This window comes from Mustela nivalis (genome assembly GCF_964662115.1).
Source record: "Mustela nivalis genome assembly, chromosome: 6".
In the NCBI taxonomy this organism is placed as follows: Eukaryota; Metazoa; Chordata; class Mammalia; order Carnivora; family Mustelidae; genus Mustela; species Mustela nivalis.
Genome location: NC_139025.1, coordinates 145,881,948 through 145,897,973, shown reverse-complemented (window position 1 = coordinate 145,897,973; position 16,026 = coordinate 145,881,948). Strand labels below are relative to the sequence as shown.

The following is a 16,026-nucleotide window of genomic DNA, read 5'->3' as shown; positions in this document are numbered from 1 at the left end:
GCACAGAGGACAGCCCTTGCGACAAAGAATGATTTGACCCAGGATGTCAGCAATGCCAAGGCCGAGAACACCCGACTTAAGATGAAAGCAGGCTCTGGCAGGATATCGTGGGTCAGACCCCAGAGGGGCCTGGAGACAGGCCGAAGGGAGAGCCTACTGTTGTGGCAGCAGACGGCGAATGGTTTATTTTGGATTTCCAACTGACATGCCCTCTGCTGCAAAATTGCTGCCATCCAGAAACTTCGGTGTAAGTATTTCCTTCTGACTTGTTATCTCCCTTTTTTTTTGTACTTTTCTCTGTATTTTTTTTTAATTTTTTTAATGTATTTATTTGACAGAGAGAAATCACAAGTAGATGGAGAGGCAGGCAGAGAGAGAGGAGGAAGCAGGCTTCCTGCTGAGCAGAGAGCCCGATGTGGGACTCGATCCCAGGACCCTGAGATCATGACCTGAGCCGAAGGCAGCGGCTTAACCCACTGAGCCACCCAGGCACCCCTGTACTTTTCTCTGTATTAAATAAGACACGCTGTCTGTGAGCCATGTCTCCATGGGCAGAAGCCCAGAGAGGTGACAAGAAGGCTTGGGGGGGGCAGTGCCACCCGTGAAACAACCATAGTATGGGACACCTGTCTGGGCTCAGGGATGCTGTGAGGCCTCCACGGAGGGTCTGAGATAAGGGGAAGGGCAGGGCAGGCAACAAGTCCCGAAAAATCAGGCCCCTGACCTCAGGGGTCACCGCTAGCTTTTTATTTCTCTAACTCTTCTTAGCATTTATGGTGTGTCCTCTGGGACCTTGCAACATTTTCAGAGACCCATGAATAAAAATGAGCCGTGCAAATTCCTGTATGGGCAGTTTCCCAAGCGCCGGGTTGGGGGCACAGAGGAGGGGACAGGTGCCTTAGCCCGCAGAAGCCAAAGGAGGGCACTAGTCGCCGTTGGGAGCACAAGGTCGAGAAAGGAGTCCAGGCAGAGGGAAGAAAGAGCTGGAAGGTAGGAGTGTGCTTTAGGTGCTTAGCGTTGGTTAAGGGTGAGGGGAAGGCTGCAGGACATTCACAGGGCAGCAGAAAATTGCGTGCTTCTTCCAGAATGATCTCTGAGTCTTCAAGGGAGACTTTCTCCAAGAGATGGAGAGCCACCGTGAGAAGGGGAACTGTCTGTCATCCCTCCATGACAGGGAATCTGCGGTCTTTCCCCGAGAGGAGTGAGGAAACCAGTGCCCATTTTGCCTTATTATAGAGAAGAGAACTCCTTCTTCAAGAAGCAAACCTAGCTGGGCCCTAGACACCCTTTACAGAGGGAGGGTAGCCAGAGAGCCCGGGTTCTGTCCCAACATCTCTGCATCCTTGCTGTGCAATTAGGGGAAATTCACTCAGTGTCTCTGAGCTGCAAGTTCCGGTCTGTATAATGAGGAGAATGAGTGTGCCTATACCACTGGATTTTTACGAGCTGAAATGATTTAGTGTGATTCGTTGGGGCAAGTCCCTCTTTACCATTTGCACGAGGCAGTGGAGGAAAGAAACTCTGAGACACTGTTGAGTTTCAGGAGAACCAGGGGCCGCTATGCTGCACCAAGCTGTCACCTGTGCATTTTTTTTAAATTTTTTTTAAAGATTTTTATTTATTTGAGAGAGAGAGAGAGAGAGAGAGAGAAAGAGCATGCAAGGGGCGAGGGGCAGAGGGAGAAGCCGGCTCCCTGATGAGCAGAGGGCCTGATGTGGAACTTGATCCTGGGACTCCAGGATCATGACCTGAGCCGAAGGCCTTTGCTTAACCAACTGAGCCACCCAGGTGCCCACCCGTGCATTTTTTAAAAATGGAACTTGAGTGCCTTGTATGAGACTGGCAGGACCCACCGTCCAATTAGCACCCCACCCCTTGTCCCAAACCTGTCCCGCTCTGCACATGGGGTGTCCTCTGCTCTCGGCAAGGGCAACGTGGGAGGAAGGGCAGGGGGCCCAGGAGGTTGTAGTGAGCGGAGGGAAGATGAGGAGAGACCGTTGGCAGGATTAGCCATAAACGGAGCTGGTTGTGCCGCCCGCCCGCGTGCGTGGGTGGGAGCCCTATTCATACGGCAGTGAAGGGTTTTCAGTGCTGGATTCTGTCCAGGAGCTCATTGATGATCGGTTTCCATGGCAATGGGTTCTCAGGCCAGGAGGGTCCCCTGCAGGCCCGTGACTCCAGCTGGTGGCTGCGGGCTCGTGTCTAGGTCCAGTCCCACTCTTGCGGTCACTCCTGCAGTGTTGGCGCAGCCGCCCTCCTTCTCCCCCTCGCTCCCTTCCCCCTCCCCTCTCCGCTTGCCCTCCCCGCCCCCCACAAGCAGCTGGCTCTCCAGGCAGGAGATGCAGCCAACCCACACCCCCGACCTCTCATGTCAGCTTTAAGAGTGGAGCGAGTGGCCTTAGGAGGAAGAGACCACTGGCTCTGGGGGCAGAACCGTAGGCTGAAGTGTGACCTTGGACAAGTCACTGAGCCTCGGAGCCCCATTCCCCTCTGTGATGCCAGAGGACCACTGAGGCTCACAGAACCTCCCCTAATTGTTGGGTTCCAGGGCTAGGCCATATGTCCAAAGGGGACTTTAAAAGAATATAGGTGCTCTGCAGGTAATAGTTTAGAATAATGAGCACGTATTATTCCTCACATTACGGCCGTGCTATTAGCGGCCCGCCCCAGCGAGCAGGCGTGGGTGGGTGTGGGTGTGCTGGCTGGACAGCAGAGCCGCAGCCCTAGATACTGGATGCTTCCAGAATGGACTGTGGTCTCTCAAGGCCTGTGCTTGTCCTGTTCTCCCTTCTCCTTGGAATAGGCTCAGCTGGAGTTTCTCTTCCAGGTAATTCCTGTCTATCCTCTCAAGCGAAGTCTGGCATCCAGTTCTTCTGGAGGAGGTTTCGGACCCCTAGTCTGGGACAGGGCGTCTCCCGCGAGGACCCCAGGGCATGCTGTGGGTGGGGGGAAGGAATACTCGAAATGGATGGTTGCAGAGGATCTAAGTGATAGTGCTGCTTTTTAGAACTTTCTGTCTTGGGTGTGGTCCCCAGATTACAAAGTTTGAGGAGCTCTTTAAAGCTTTTGTCCTACTCCAGACAGGACAGGTGACCAGGGATGATTATGAATGGTCACCCAAAGGAGCGTCTGCAGAAACATCCATACGTTTACTCTCTACTCTCATCCTGTAGGGTCCCCTTGCTGTGAGTTTGGCTGTCACTTACAAGCAGTGACCTTTCTCTCGATCCACATGTTAATACAAATTTTGGATTTATGTGACTGCAAACACATAGATTTTCAGGTGCAGCTGATCACATAACGTGCCAGAGGTTGGATTCCAAGACCTTTAATGGAATAAGTTTCACATGAATTTGTTTTGCCCTTTATTGTACAGTGGAAGAATGAAAAGGTGAAGAGATGTAAGAAGATACTTTTTTTTTACATTTAATATGTAAATATACATAATTATATACATAATTACATAAATGTAAATTACATTTATGACTATAATTATTAGGATTGGCTGTTGTCATGGTCATGACGACTGGCCTGGCTCTGAATCTCTTGTTCCGTTGGCCATGGGACCTGGCAGCTTACCCTGTCTTCGTGTGTATCAGTGTCCCTACCTGCTGGGCTGGGCATAGCGACCATCTGATAGCATTCTGGAAAATAGGTAAAAATGAGATAACGCTGATTAGAATCTGTTGATTTCCCCATTGGCTGAGTTTGCTACTGCTTACCTTTTACTTATTCATTTATGATTTTGTTAAATAATGATACTCTGTATCTTTTTTTTTTTTTTTTAAACTCTGGTTGATCAAAGAAGTGTTAAACCCACCCGTGTGATGACATCTTCAACTGCTCCCTGTTTTAATTTTTAGATGCTAAAATAAAAGACTCTTTCTTCACACAGTGTATCTTCTATCAAAGAACCTTGATTGCTCTTGTTATTTTTTCTTTTCTTTTCTTTAAAGTTGGATTTACTGAGGTATTACATACATACAAAAGAATTAACTCTCTCCAGTGGACAGTTTGATGAGTTCTGATGAATGTGCACAGTTTTGGAAGCTGCCCCTTCATGAAGATGTAGAAATTCCCTGCGGCGCCTGGGTGGCTCAGTCAGTTAAGTGTCTGACTCTCGGCTTTGGTTCCGATCGTGCCATCAGGATCGGGAGGGGGACAGAGCCCCGTGTCTGGCCCCATGCTGAGCGTGGAAGCTGCCTAAGATTCTCTCTCCCTCTGCACGCTTCCCATTCATGCAGGTTCTCTGTCTCTTAAAAAAGAAGAAAACAAAACAAAACAGAAACAACAAAGAGACATTTCATCACTTTTAAAAGTGGTTTTTGTTTGTTTGTTTGTTTTGTATTTTTTCTCAGTCCCCTCTTTCTTCCCCCAAGTACCTGGTGGCCACTGGTCTGATTTCTGTTCCTGTAGGCACAGCATTCTGGCCTTTTGTGGCTGACTTCTAACATTCACCTTAATGCTTCTGAGATTTAGGCTTGTGAGCACATCCAGCCATAACTTGTTCCTTTCTGTTGCTGAATCGTGTTCCATTGTGTGAATATACTGCAGTTTGCTCATTTGCTGGTAGAGGGATATTGGGTTGTTTCCAGTTTTTGACTATTATGAATAATGTTGCTATGAACACTTGCCCACAGGTCTCTAACTTCATTGCTCCCAGGGAGATACCCATGTGTGGGATTGCTACATTGTATACTGCTGGATAATACTCCTTTAATCTGAATTTCACTTTGTCTCTGTTTTAATATTGTTCTCCTTTGTTGCCTGAAATTTGTCTTTTCTTTTTTTTTTTAATTGTTCCATCACCTAGTTCTTCTGTGTGCTTTGTCAATCAGCATGTAATTGGGTTGTGGCTTATTTATTTTTTAAACTCCTTTTGGATTTTTTGGATTTTAGTATAATTCTAGTTTGGCATACTTCTTTTGTCCTTTCACATGGAATTTTAATATAATTCTTTTGTATATAATTTATTTATTTATTGAAAGATTTTATTTATTTATGTGACAGAGAGAGATCACAATAGGCAGAGAGGCAGGCAGAGAGACAGGAGGAAGCAGGCTCCCCACTGAGCAGAGAGCCCGATGCGAGACTCGATCCCAGGACCCTGAGATCATGACCCGAGCCAAAGGCAGAGGTTTTAATCCACTGAGCCACCCAGGTGCCCCTGTATAGAATTCTTTTATGTGGAATTTTATGTTTGTGTGTGCTTGCTGTTCATGTTTTCTCTTTCCCTTTATGAACTGTGCAGTGATTTGGAAGATAGCTTGTCTTAAGCCCTAATAATGCTTTCTATCAGATTGTAAGTTTATATTTCTCTAATCACTAAACACAAGAATAGGAGAAGGTAGGTGTGATATCTTACTTGGACAAAATAAAAAGTTCATTGCTCTTCTTTTTTTCAACTTGCCCCCTGCCGATTTCCAATTGTTATTACAATGCAAGGTTATAGACTCTCTATATAGACTAAGGTTATCATTGCAAAGTGACTTTTACCATAAAATATTTCTTTAAGCCTCACTTTGGCTTTTATAGTCCATTTTGAAACTCCAGTTTTAATGACCAGTTACACTTCTTTATTTAGATTTAGCTGATGTCATTGCTCCTTGCCCTGCTTTGTGTCATGGGACATTCCTGTCCCGGACTTCTTGAATTTCAGGGATTTAGCTAGAATAGGTCTTTGAAAACTTTTCTCAGTAAAGGCATGTGAAGGGTGGATAATCTGAGTTCTCTAGCATCTGAAGAGGTTGTCTGGTTCTGATTTTGTTTTTTTTATACCACCATGATCAATTATCCAGGTCAAAAAGAAAAAAGACTTCAGTCACTCTCTCCTACAGTGGTGTAGCTGTTGTCTTCCGGTGGAGGGGTGGGCAGGGGCACGGGATGGGAGAGGGAATAGTCAAAGGTCAGCCTGGCCTTTGCCCCTTTTGCGTGCTGGTAGCACACTGCTTCTGCTTCTAGCTCCCTCTGTCCTTGTCATGGTCTAAGGCGGGGAGAAGCGAAGTGGCTATCCAACTGCGTCCTACCTTTCCTGTTAGTGGCACACGTAGAGATGGCATCTCCTGGAAGTTCCAGAGGAAACTAGTCACCACAGTACATTTTGGTTCATTTCTTGTTAGGGAGGAAGGAAAACGCTGTTGAGAATGTACCCAGGAATGTGGACTCCTAAGATGCCTCAGTAAAGATGGGTCAGAAGCAGACCTTATCAGATGGCCTTTTAATGGCTGAAGTTAAAAACGTGTTCTCTAAATGTGCCCTCCCAGGAGACTCTAACCTCTGAGGACAAGGATCTTGGCTGTCTTGTCCACTGTCGTCTTCTCAAACCCGGCATGGGGCCAGGCAGGGTAGCACTCAGTAAACATTGAACATTGACTCAGATATTGAATGTAGAAATACTGATAACTGAATCTTATTGCACCAGATAATTTTCTAAACAAATGCCACTTTGTGCTTCTCATTGGTTTTCTCGTGTCACCCACTTTGGGGGAGTTTTTCAGATTTCTGTTTTTTTTGTTTTGTTTTGTTTTTAAGATTTTATTCATTTATTTGAAAGATGGAGAGCGCACAAGCAAGGGAGCAGCAGAGGGAGAGGGAGAAGCAGGCTTCCACTGGGCGCGGATCCCAGTGCGGGACACCTGGGATCCTGACCTGAGCCCAAGGCAGATGTCCAACCATCCGAGGCACCCAGGAGCCCCATGTTTTTCAGATTTCTGAGACCTGTCAGATCCAGGAAGCCTGTCGTCTGGAGGCCATCAGTCAGCTTGATCTACAAATCAGTTACCGGAGGGGTTTTCTCACCAGCAAGGGATAGCCTCAATTTCTGCAATCCCCTGTATCTCATTGCTGTTTGTAAAGATAGATTATTTCTGATTTGGGCATTTCCAGTCTTTTAATTTTTCCTTTCCTACATGGACCAGGTTCCCTCTTCCTTCAGGGAGAATGGCACTGTGCATTGGCTTCTGGCATCCAAGGAAGAAGGTTTCTGGAATGAAAGCCAGTGATCTTCCCAGTGGCCTTACCCAGTGGTCTTATCCAGACCATGGACTCACCTCTGCCTTGGTCCACGCACCAAAGAGGAGTGAAGGATTCTGATGCGGGATTTGTCTGAGAATGTGTCCCGTACTTAGGGCTCAGAGGACAGGAATGTGTCACTTTCTTCCCTGTTCAGAAGGAAGTATTTTTCTCTGTGTTTCCACTATAAGAATTATACGTGCCTTAGAATTTTCCCACTGGAGTCGATTTAATAATTACCCAAGGGCTTGCCTTTTGACAATTTATGCTAATGATTCTGGGTTTGCAGAACAAAATAAACTCTCAGATGTCATGAATGAATTCATATGCGAAAGCTGCTCTTAGGAAGGGGCGCCTCTCCTGAGATTTTAAAGTTCCCCGGGGATCATCATCTGTATCTGGTTCGGGCGTTAGTGGATCATGGGTCTTGGCCAAATGCTGTTTTTGTCCATAAAGCCTCAAATTTTGACTACCTGGCCCTTCACAGGAAAACTTTGCTGACCTCTGATCTAGTTTGACACTAAGAAAGGCCACCTGTACCCTGTTTTGCGCCCAATCTCTACTCCATCTCAGTCATTGCTACCAAAGTCCATTTGCCCTTCTCACCACCGCGTACCGGGACTCGTGGTCACTCTTGATTGCAGACCTGCTGCTTAACGTCCCTGAGAGACAGCTGCCTTGTCTGCAAAAGGGGGAGATATTATACAGGTTTTAGCATTAACTGTTGCACCAAGAGAGTTTCCTTCCTTCCTTTCTGCATCTTCCCCAAAGAGTCTGAGCATTTATCTTGGGTGGGAGGGGGGATTAAACTAAATTAAATTACTACCACACTGGGGCACCCCAGTGTGGTAGTAAATTTGCTATTAGACAGCCTGGGTTTAAATCACTGCCCTGCCACTTACTTAGCTGTATGACCTTGAGCAAGATGCTTACGCTCATTAAACCTGCTATAAAAATCATGATCAAAATATTACCTGTCTCCTCGCCGTATCATGAGTGTTCGGGGAGTAGTGCGTGCCCGGTGCTTCACGTCCTGCCTCGCACCCACTGTCCGCTCATTGAGTGTTTGTGTCTATTGCCTTCATGATCCTGGTGGTGGTTCGTTACTGAGGGTACAAACTGTTGGCCGCGATCGTGGCATTCAGCAGCTCCGCCCACATTTGTCAGCCAAACCCTGGGCACCACGCTCCACATTCGCCAGCAAAGAAAACCTGTGTGCTCCTGGAACAAATAAATTCAGGGTCTCACCTCCGCATATGGTGCTCTAGAATCCTTCCTAAAGGCAAGGGCAGCCGAGAGCCTGGATTTCTATGTTTCTTGCCTGCTGTGGCTGCATCCGCTGCCCCCTCAGCCTTCGTTGTACACGTGACTCCTGTTCCCTTAACAGTTCTCAGGGGCTGGCTGGGACCAGAGAGGGTGGTGTGCTCACAAGCCGCTGCCCAGGGATGTTCATTCATTCCCTTGTGTGTTGATTCATTCCCCCACTCAACATGCAGTGTTCCGTGTGCAGAGACAGTAAGGAAGGTGGATAACTTCGCCCTGCCTTAAAGGGCGCATCATCTTGGATCCCAGCTCTGAGGATGTATTGGAGAGGCAAGAACATGGGGGGGCCAGGAAACCAGAGTTTTAAAGGAATCCAAGCAAAGGCTGGTGAGCGGGCTAACAAGGAGAGGGAGGGGTGGGGATACTAGGCTGGGTAAGGGTGAAGCTTTAGTTGGTAGGGAGTTTGCAAGCTCTTTCTGGTTTTGAGTGGGTGCTTTTTAGACTGGGCTCCTTGACTATAAATACCTTTCGCTCGGGGATCACTCTGCAGGAGGTCTAAACCTGCCTCCCTCTGTGTGCTGCTTCCTTGCGCCCTGAAATGATTGTGGAACAGAGAGCAGGCCAGGTGCGCTGGGATGCTTTTCCCGGGTACCCCCGTGATCCTCGAATGCACTTCACTCCAAGAACAACTGTGTTTCTGGATTCAGCACATGCCGAACAAAGGCAGTGACTTTCTCCAGATTCTGGAAAGACTGTGCCTGGTGATTCTAGAGAAAGAGGGTCCCCCCACTTTGGCTCTCGGGTCCAGGGGACCATAACTCAGGTGGAACCCGGTTTTGGACGTGACCCTTTACAGAACAGTGGATCCCACCGGGATGGAAGTGCCTGGCATCTGGGCCTTTCTTTGCTAACCCTGGCCTGGGAGGGCCAAAAATAGTCCCAGGACTTCTACATGTCCAGGCAATCCGTTCAACAGCAGATCAGGGAGAGTGAGCCAGCCGTCTTCAGCGTGATAGGCAGCCCTGGGGGTAGAGGCCGGGGCCGTGACTGGGCGGGGGTGGGAAAGTTAGGATGCCAGGGTTCCAGTCCCACCCACCAGGCCCTCCTTCCTCTCCTAGGTCTGTCCGCCTTCTCTCCTTCCTCTTCCCACTGAAGCTCACCTACCTGCAAACACCACTGTTTAGAAAGCCCCACAGGTGCCCACTCGAAGGAGAACGAGACATCAGACTGTGAAGCCCTTGCAATCTGTCTGGATCTTCTCTCTTCACACCCTCGGTGCTCCAGCGAGACTGGCCTCCTCGGCATTTCCCCAGCTTGCTCCCTGCCTCTGCTACCTCGTAGCTGTTTGCTCTGCTTCCTCCCCAACCCCCCTTCCGTGGAATACTTCTCCCTGTGGACATTCTGGGGCCCTTCAGCCCCCGCTCACGTGCCCCCATCCTCCCTCGGTAAGGCTGTCTTAGGATTTATCATCCACATTGGGACTCTCTTGGAAGAAAATGCACAAACCGGAAGTGCCTGGTCACCCTCTCCAAAAAGCTTTTGTGGCACGGGTCCCTGCCTTTCTCACTCCCTTAGTTCTTCGTTGGTTGGCGCGGGCCGCCTTTCTCACTCCCTCAGTTCTTCGTTGGTAAAGATGTTACAGTGTTACAGCAGAGCCCGTTCTGCGGCAGAGTCCCGCCATCAGTAGAAACGTTGAGTTCCTGCCCCAGATTCTAAGCTGCCTCAGGACTCCTGTCCCCTGCCCCGCACCCTGTGTGCTCCTGCCTAAAGACAGTGCTCACTGATCCCCCGAACAGCTGCCTCTCGTTAAGAGTACGTTTCCCCATGCGTGCTGGGCACCAGGCCGTGCGTTCCTCTGTACCCTCCCGTGCCATTTGTTCAAGTTCACGCATATCCGCGCCACATGAGGCGATCCCACTGCTGTAGAGCCTTGGCATGCCAGGCGTGGTCCCCGTTTCAGCTGGCAAGCCAGGCTTCTGTGACGGCAGGCAGCTGCTGGAGGAGTTCCTGCCAAATCTGTGGCAGGAACAGTTGACGGTTGCAAGAGAGGGGACCCCGGACAGGTCCTGCCCACCACACATTCCTTTAGAGAAGAAATGCAGAGAGTGGCCTCGTTTGTGTCATTAGATCCCTTAAGCATCAGAGCCATGCCCGTGGGGGTAAGGTGACTCTCAGCCCACCCAGGAGTGCTGATTCAAGGAACTCTACAATTTGTCCTGGGCTTTGAGGAGGGCCCATCTGGAAACCATCGGAGATAAGACACTTCTACATTTTCTTTGAGAGGCCCACTGAAGCGTCCTCTAAGCATTCGTGTGGTTAATCCTTCCCAGAGCAGTGATTTTCAAACTGTTTTTTTTTTTTAATTTTTAATTTAATTTAATTTTTTAGCTAGGGAACCCTTTGTTAAATAAAATCTTGGGCCATTGTCCAAAATGAAAAACGACAAAACGTGTTCTTGGTGAAGGGGATGGTAGGGGTTCAAGTTCCAAATGCAGTCCACCTGGTCCCCTCTCTGTAGAGTGCCTGTGAAAGCAGCATTTAGTAAGGAAGACCAGCGTCCTGGAACCAGAAATGGTTTGCTGCATGTAAAGCACAGGGTGAGAATGGCAGGTGGACGTGGGTTGTGCCCCGGCCACACTGAAGGTGTCTGATGGTTGCTGGTGTGTGGGGCGCTGCCAATGCTTGCCCCAAATGGCACAGCGAGATCGCGAAAGCATCTCTGTAGGTCTCCAAGCCCAGGCTTTCCTTACTACACCTGCCAAGGAGAATAGAGGACTCCCTCCAGGTGTGGCTTACCTGTGTCAGCCCCACCCCTAGACTCCCAGGACTTGGAGGATTCTGTCCCTTTGCAGAATGACATCCCCTGCATGGGTTTATCGGAGCAACAGCAAGAAACCATCCCATCCAAGGTGGATGGTCCTCTCCATGTATCCCCTGACTGCCTTCCACGAGGCTGGGGAATGGGGCTCGTTAGAAGCAACAGTCCCATCTTAACAGGCCATGCTGCTCGAGAGGCACTTGACTTTTTTGCTGTAGTGATCCATAACTGAGCAGGAACCCTTGGCTGCCATGGTCTCGTGTGCCCTGCAATCTGTTTCATTTTTACAATATTCCCATTTTATAAAGGTGCTCTTGCTTAAGAATTTCAATAACAAGTCCCAGTGCCTTTCTCTGATGTTTTTCTGGAAGCATGGCCCTGGAGTCGCGGGATGGGAGCTGTTTATTTCTAGAGACTTCTTCCGTGGCTGCCTCTGTGCAGAGAGCTGGGTCTAGGATGCTCTTCCTCTTCACCCTTTGTCTGGCCCTAATGGGAGAGCCGCCCCAGCGGAGCCGGCACAGAAAGTTTCTTTCCAATTCCAGCTTAATCTGTAATTGACTCTCCTGGATGGATTGAGCGCTGAAACCCATCAGAAGGAAGCGTGAGGCTGAATTTCCCCCGAGTGCTCAGCGCAGTTTTAACAGTGAATTACTTATTTCCTTCTTGAGGCCGTAAAAGCACATTTGTTTGCTTGTGGCATGGGGAGGCCGCGGGGACTAGAGCTTTGTGAAAACCACGGTTTAATATTTGTGACAAAAAGCGATAAAATAGCGGTGATGGACAGGAGCGCGGGATCAACATGAAATTTGCCGCGGTCGCGGGAGCGGTGGGGACAGAAGCTGGAATTCATGAGCTGGTGTACGGATCTCTCTGCTTCTGGAAGCCCTGTTACAAGATACGCACCCCGTGGCACATTCCTGCATCTTAACATTACTCTAATTCGGGGCGGGTGCTCCCATGTGTTGCACAGGGGCTACGTCTGCGGTTGCTAAGGTCGCTAAGGGAGAGAGACCTGAGCGGGGTGGTCGGGGCTCCCTGTCCCATGATCTCCCAGTTCAGCTGTGACCCCTCTGACCCTCTTCCAGCCAAACAGGGGTTCTGTTTATCCAGATGGGGGGCCACAGGGCCAGATCTGCACTGGGCTGTTCCCCCTGAAAAGAGGGGTTTGCACCTTCATTTGACTTGCTTTCCTGGCGGAGCTGCCGGCTGTGTGACTACTCGGTTTGTTGACTTTTCTCAAGGGGCCGCGGTGGGAACTCCGTGCTGAGGCATAAATCCTTTTTCCAGGCTATTTCTGAGGCTTCAAAGGGGAGATAAAGTGATTTTTGATAACCTCCCTCTTCAGCTGTGTTTTCACAAGTAAAGAAAAAAAATGAAAAGTTTTTAAAGCGGATTTCCTGCACCATTCAACTGTCCTCGTTGGAGATTTCCAAAATAATTTTTCAAAGTCCGGACTTTGCAGAGTGTAGATAGTTCTGTGCCTTCTCCCTGAGCGATAGTATGGTGTATTTATGCTCATGCATCTAGATGAGAGTTCCCAAACGTGAAAGGTTCCTTAAACCCCATCAGTGAGCGTTTCTGTAAGTAGCAATAATACTTGATGTATACAGATTATATACTTGTATTCCTTTTAATATAGAATGTAAATTACAGAGCAAGCAAAAATGTGCGTAAAGAGAGGCGATAAAGATGAAATAAAAGTATTTTAAAATGCCATCTGGCTACCCTGATGTTTTCATCCTGTCTCAAGACAAAGAGGTACCTAGAGTCATGTTTATTGTTAATGATTTTGAGAGTAAACGTGTACCTCAAATTATGTTCTTCATAATTTCACATCTTTTTTGCTGAATTTTTGCCACTGTTTTTAACCATGTAATAATATGGCTGATGAAAGCTTTTACCGGGAAAAGAAGAGGCCCTTTTTTTTTTGTTTTTTTAAACTTGAGTTTGCATTATTGATGTTATCTTCAACCTATGCCTTTTTTGCAAAAATCCTTTGTTTTTTTGTTTTTGTTTTTGTTTTTGGTTTTTAAATTTAGGTCATCTCTATACCCAACATGGGGCTTGAACCCACCACCCTGAGATCAAGAGTTGCACACTCCACTGGCTGAGCCAACCAGCAGCCTCAGGAATCTTTTTTTTTTTTTTTTAAGTTTTTAAGAGAAAAAGAAGAACTTTTTTCTTCTTAGTTGCAGTATATCATACCTAGAGGAAAGCACTCAAGTCATAAGCGTACAGCTGGATGAATTTTCACAGAATGTACACACCCATGTGAACACACCTCGATCAGGAACTGGAGGGTTCCAGAAACTTCCATTCTAGCTCTCCTCATCTCTTCCCACTATTTTCCCCCAAGTAACCCCTCCCTGATGTCTGTTACTTTATATATAATTTCCACCTGTCTTTGAACTTCATCTAAGTGGAATGATACCCAGGCCCTCTGTGGTGTCTGCCTTCTCTCCTGTATGTTGGGTTCCCCTGTGCTGGGTGTGGTGCGGTGCGTTCGTTGTCCCGCGGTAGAGCCCCGTGTGGTGTGACTCTTGCTCCCTCTGGTTATCCCCGCTGCTGCGGGGCCTTTACTCAGTGTTCCGACTGGGGCTCTGGTGACCCGTGTCTCTGTGAGTATGACAGCGCCTGCGTTTCATGAAGGTGTGTACACGCTTCTGTTGGCTGTGTCTCTAGGAGTGGGTTTCTGGATTATTGTGTGCCTTCGTGCTTAGTACTCACTGCCCCAGGTTTTCCAGAATGGTGGTACCAGAGCACATTTCCAAAGGAGCAGGGGCTGAGGATCCCGGCTGCCTGTCAGGATTACTTGGGATTCTTGTGTATTTACCGTCAGCTGTTCTGGTGAGGCTTTCAACACCAGGGGTTCCCCCAGGCCCTGTGTGTTAGAGCAGAGCCCCCAGCTTGAGGCGTCCGGATGCCCACCGCCACAGGTGCCCTATGTCAGGGCCTGCTTGTCCTGCAAAGAGTGGTTCTGAGGGTGGCCAAGAGGCGATTCTTGGCAGAGATGGGGTGGAAGGAGCAACGAGTGCCGGAAGCTTGCACCTGGGGGAGCCCTGGGTCTTCATGCCCTCTGAGGAGGAGGATGGAGCCCAGGATGGGAGGAGAGAGGCACCATGATCAGAGGCCAGCTCTCCGGAATCACCAGCTTCTAGGGCCAAAGCGGCTGAGAAGTGCACGTTTGGACTTGGTCTTCCAAGTTCAGTTTCCTCTGAGGAGGGTGGGAAAAAAGTGAAGTCCGGGGAGGTGGGTGTCAGAGCGTCTGGGGGCAGAGTCTGTGTGGCGTGTGTTGGTGCGGTGGGGGCCTCTCGGCCACTGGGCTCGTTCTCCCCCAGGTGTCCCAGTGGGGGGCCAGGGAGGGTAATGGTGGGCACGCAGCAGCCAAACCGTGGCCAGGAGATGAGGTGCCTCTCTGTGTCCCGCAGTGAAGAGGAGAAGGAAATGGGCATTTGTCCTGTGGTGTCTAGAGCAGGTGGAATAGGAGGCGGAGGGAGCAGCCGTGGGCACTTGGCCTTGGGCTCAGCAGGTTCCTTTCCCGTGTGCCCATTCCCGCCACGGCTTCCTAGAGCAGCCTGGGCCCATAGAACTAGAATATGGGGGGCAGGTGTAAGTGTAACTTTCTAGCGGCCACATTAAAAGGAGCGCACATAAACAAGTGAGATTGATTTTAATGTATTTTAACCCAGTATGGCCAAAATATCATTTTAATGAACGATCAGCCTAAAAAACCGACAAGATATTTGCATTCTTCTTACACTTACATTTTGTAAGTTTCAGAATCCAGTGTGTATGCGCCTGTAACGTCTGTCAGACCAGCGGCCACATTGGTTCCTACGCTGGACCCTGGAGCCCTTTGGTGGGAAATGAGATTCACTCTGGGTATTTGTACAACCCAGTGATTTGATATGAAATGTTGCTTTTACGTTGTTTTAATTTTGTTGTTAAGAAGACATATTTGCAACATTAGGAGACTGGGACATATTTTTTTGAACAGTTTTAGCTTGATTTTCAACATGTACCATTTAGGCATATGGTACGTGTGTCTCCATTTGTGGTTACGCCCGTAGCTGTCTGGAGAGGTTAACGGGAAGAGTGGTCGGCTGGGGTGATCAGACGCTGTCCAGCTCAGTATGCCCGTGCCTGAGCCCAGGCAGAAACCGTTTCTTACTCATCTTGGGGGCCTCCCAGCACCTGCTTCCTTGCATTTTGCACATGGATAGGTGCTGTGTGAAGGAAGAGAATAGACCTGCCTTGTTCTTTCCATATTCCTGGAGCTCCGAGCACAGTAAGTGCTAATGTTTTAACTCATTCAACAGGTGTATTTACTGAGTGCGTGTCGGGTGCCAGGTGCTTTCCTAGGCTCTGGGGATACAACAGTGAACAAGACAGTTTCTGCTCTCTTGGACTTTGTGTCATTGATGGGAAACCTACTTGTTGTTGTTAATAATAATAATAATTAATAATAATAATAATAATAATAATAATAATAATAATGAATAATACTACATATGGTCCCCATAGTTCAAATGACAGTCTGACCTGTGACTTACTTTCAAGCACTGAAAGAAAGAAAAAAAAAAGAGTAGTTAGACCCTGAGTCTTAGAAGCTATCATTAGTCGGCAGACATAATAGATATGGAAAGCCCCGCTTGGAGGCATTCTGCCAGCGATATTTGGGCAATGTGGAATTTGGTTGGAAGGGATTAAGGGGGTCTATTTAAGACACTTGTCGCAAACTGAGTTTGCAAATTGAGTTCGGCTGAAAAGCCCACTGCTGAGCTGCTGCCCTACCTGACCAACAGTTGTTTTTATTTACAGATTTGGGTTTTTCTGCGGGCTGATGGGAAGGAGATGCAAATTAAAAAGCTAGCCTGGGGGCGTCTGGGTGGCTCAGTGGGTTAAAGCCTCTGCCTTCAGCTCAGGTCATGATC

General features: G+C 48.4%; 1 protein-coding gene and 1 long non-coding RNA gene across 2 annotated transcripts in view; one reads left to right on the top strand and one right to left on the bottom strand.

Annotated features, from left to right (window-relative positions):
- SLCO3A1 (solute carrier organic anion transporter family member 3A1) overlaps positions 1 to 16,026 on the top strand; it is a gene marked incomplete at its 3' end in the record, with an annotated part of 267,159 nt that overhangs the window by 113,659 nt on the left and 137,474 nt on the right. The gene's annotated exons all lie outside the window — the stretch shown is intronic.
- Positions 3,542 to 8,281, bottom strand: LOC309866201. Its single transcript, XR_014312492.1, has 4 exons — positions 7,986 to 8,281; positions 7,628 to 7,693; positions 3,986 to 4,255; positions 3,542 to 3,644 (listed from the first exon to the last, which is right to left on the bottom strand). It is a non-coding gene; the product is annotated as an uncharacterized lncRNA (long non-coding RNA).